Source organism: Podarcis tiliguerta (assembly GCF_965153285.1).
Source record: "Podarcis tiliguerta genome assembly, chromosome: 4".
Lineage (NCBI taxonomy): Eukaryota > Metazoa > Chordata > Lepidosauria > Squamata > Lacertidae > Podarcis > Podarcis tiliguerta.
In genome coordinates, this window is record NC_139537.1 from 27294297 (window position 1) to 27298147 (window position 3851).

Consider the following 3851-nt stretch of genomic DNA (forward strand, 5'->3'; position numbering starts at 1 on the left):
ACGGCTTTATGCATCATGTGGCCAGCATCTCTAAACTGCTTCTGGTTCACGGAGGACCATGACAAGAGCCAGAGCACACGGAAACAACATTTAAAAGGTAAAGGGACCCCTGACCGTTAGATCCAGTCGCGGATGACCCTGGGGTTGCGGTGCTCATCTCACTTTACTGGCCGAGGGAGCCGACGTAGAGCTTCCAGGTCATGTGGCCAGCATGACTAAGCCGCTTCTGGCGAACCAGAGCAGCGCACAGAAATGCTGTTTACCTTCCCGCCGGAGCAGTACCTATTTATCTACTTGCACTGCATGCTTTTGAACTGCTAGGTTGGCAGGAGCAGGGACCGAGCAATGGGAGCTCAAACCGTCACAGGGATTCGAACCACCAACCTTTCTATCGGCAAGCCCTAGGCTCTGTGGTTTACCCCACAGCACCACCCGCGTCCCTTAAATGACATTTACCTTCCCGCTATTTATCTTCTTGCACTGATATGCTTTTGAACTGCTAGATTGGCAGGAACTGGGGCAGAGCAATGGGAGCTCAACCTATAGTGGGGATTTGAACCGCTGACCTTCTGATCGGCAGGCCCAAGAGGCTCAGTGGTTTAGACCACAGCGTCACCCACTTATGGCAGCCCTAATGTCCAGAATCTATCTGCAATGGACAGTGCCTTTCTATACAGATCTTGTGGAGTCCACTATACCCATGATATTAATTTCTGCTGGATCAGTCCCAATTTCAATCCTAAAGATAAAGATTCTAAGGCAAATTTTGTTTAGGCTGTGTAATACTTCTAATTCCCTATTCAACAACTCTCTAAGTTCCTCAAAGGTCCATTAAACATTTATAAACAACAGTTATGGGTTTGACTTTCTGTAAGGATACAATAATTTCCTCCGACAATATAGGAGATGCTGAAGCACTCAAAGCAGATGGTCCATAAATAAACACCAACAAATGTTGTAACTGAAGATATTGCCGTTCGTCATGTGGACTCTTGGAGGTTTTTAAACAGTGTATACTCAATAGGAGTATAGCATCTAGATCAAGGGAAGTAATAGTGCCACTGTATTCTGCTCTGGTCAGACCTCACCTGGAGTACTGTGTCCAGTTCTGGGCACCACAGTTCAAGAAGGACACTGACAAACTGGAACGTGTCCAGAGGAGGGCAACCAAAATGGTCAAAGGCCTGGAAACGATGCCTTATGAGGAACGGCTAAGGGAGCTGGGCATGTTTAGCCTGGAGAAGAGGAGGTTAAGGGCTGATATGATAGCCCTGTTCAAATATATAAAAGGATGTCACATAGAGGAGGGAGAAAGGTTGTTTTCTGCTGCTCCAGAGAAGCGGACACGGAGCAATGGATCCAAACTACAAGAAAGAAGATTCCACCTAAAAATTAGGAAGAACTTCCTGACAGTAAGAGCTGTTCGACAGTGGAATTTGCTGCCAAGGAGTGTGGTGGAGTCTCCTTCTTTGGAGGTCTTTAAGCAGAGGCTTGACAACCATATGTCAGGAGTGCTCTGATGGTGTTTCCTGCTTGGCAGGGGGTTGGACTCGATGGCCCTTGTGGTCTCTTCCAACTCTATGATTCTATGATTCTAGTGACTGCGTGGCCATCTGTCATGTATGATGTAGTTGAGATTCCTTCATTGCAGGGGGTTGGACTAGATGATCCTCGGGTGCCCTTCCAACTCTACAATTCTATGTGCCATGAGAATTAGGAATAAAAAAAAAATGGAAGCATTGTGAAATTGGAGGACAGATCTCAGCATAACACTAGCCAAGAGATATTTCTGAGGTGGGAATACGTAAACTGGTTAGCTGGGTGAGGGGGTTTTTTGATGGAGAAATAGCTGAAACCCTGATATCTGCCCACATCTTAAAACATGTGCCTTGGATAGTATGCCACTATTTATCATTCCAGACTGGAAACAGTAAGACTGAGTATAGCCAGAGATAATAGACTTCTGGCATGTGCTGAAAAGTCTCCCCACCCCCAATGTCTTCCTTTGTGCCTTCTGAAAAAGGTCCTAGAGGTTGCTCTCTCTTTTTGTTGCATTGTGCAAAACAAGCAGTGTGCTTCCACCAACTTCTCTCCTCATAGTTGTTTTAGTCATGAAAGTGGGATTCTATATCTAGTCAGTCTCCATGGCAACTTTATTTCTTATTAAATGGGAAAGGAAATGACATAATTAACTTACATGACCTCTTTACTTTGCAGAGGAGTTCAGTTGTATCTTTGGTAGTTGTGTTGCATGCTCAAAGACACACTTCTCTATTGATAGATAGTTTTTTTTCCCCATTATCGGAGGCTCTTTAGGTGAAAAAAATGGTAGCGGCCTTCTGGAAGCAGGGAAAAGGTGTATTGAATGAGAATGCCAGGCATTCATCTGCCCTTTTCAATGATCTCTTTGGAGCGTTTCTCAACAGTCACACACACACACACACACACACACGTATATAAACTACTTTACCTTGGCTCTGCGGGAATGCCCATTATATTCATCGTGTTTGGTTTATAGAGGTCTAAATGGTAGGCTTCCAGCAATGATATGTGATGTGAAACAGTTGTGCTCCTTGAATGTGTTCATAGAGAATTAGGGGAGTGATTGCACTCAACCGATAAACTAAGGCACAAATCTCTGTGTCTTTGAAAAACATAGGACACGGTTTTCCTGCGCAAGTCAGACACAAAGAAATTGCAACAGTAAAAGCCAATTTAAAAACAGCCCTATATGAATCCATCAGTATGTGCAATATTCCCCCACTGCATCTCCCCTGATTTTAGAGATTATAGGAGTGACGAATTATTGAGCATGTGCCTATAGGGATCTGTATGAATATGCAACGTTTTGGCATTACGTCAAATGTGTTCCTCCTTCCCTTCCATGCATGGAAGTGACTCATTCGGTTTTCCACTCTCTATGACTACAAAATAGAAGCAGGGAAGCATATGGAGGAGAGAGGGTCACAGAGGGGGTGCCACAGTTAGCCTAAATATGAAATCTCACTGCAGGGGACACTCTCTCTCTCTCTCTCTCTCTCTCTCTCTCTCTCTCTCACACACACACACACACACACTCAAACAAACAAACAAACAAACACACCCCTCCTCTTCTACAGCTCTTCCTTTAAACCTCCTTCAGCCATTTATCAAAGACACAACCCTCTCCAGAACCTACCTGCCTCTGACACATATTCCCCTTCATTCCTTCTGATGCCCCTCTCTGCTCCTCTGTAGCACTGCAAATGCTCCTTTAACCCAACCACCTCCACCTGCCGCCTCCTGAGTTCCTCCACCTCTCCAGATTTCTTCCTCCTCCAGCACTGGCAGCCTACAATTGTCACACACCTACCTCTGCCCCCCCTCCCAATATTCCCTCTCAGTCTTCCAAATGTCCCCTTTACTCCCAGACAGTTCCATCTGCCTCCTCCCCAAATCCTCCTCTTTCCCTCCCGTCAGTCACCTGTTTTCTGAGAGCCACCTCCCTCCGCCGCTGCCTTTGCAACATTGGAAAGAGGCCAATGGAAAGAGGCCAATGAAAACAGACTGATGACGCTCTTGTATTCCTATTATATGCAAGATTTCTAAACCACACTTTCATATATATATATATATATATATATATATATATATATATATGAAGGCAGTATAAACCATACAAGTTAAGACAATGAAGACATCAGTAACACATCGGCAAAATAAATACTGGTTGGTTAAAAGTAAATTCACATTTCAAAAACAATGTTTTTAAGCCATGTTTAAAAGAAGGCAGGTATGATTCCTGCCAAACCTCTACTGTCAATAAGTCTTGTGTTGTTGTGGGCGGGATTCCTATAGAGAATCTCATGCAT

The 3851-nt window shown here is 44.5% G+C and overlaps 1 long non-coding RNA gene across 1 annotated transcript; it reads right to left on the bottom strand.

The window, feature by feature from the left end:
* Positions 1-1596: 1596 nt before the first annotated feature.
* LOC310676016 lies at positions 1597-3347 on the bottom strand. The gene is made up of 3 exons (XR_014510355.1): positions 3179-3347; positions 2198-2339; positions 1597-1697 (listed from the first exon to the last, which is right to left on the bottom strand). It is a non-coding gene; the product is annotated as an uncharacterized lncRNA (long non-coding RNA).
* Between the last annotated feature and the right edge of the window lie 504 nt (positions 3348-3851).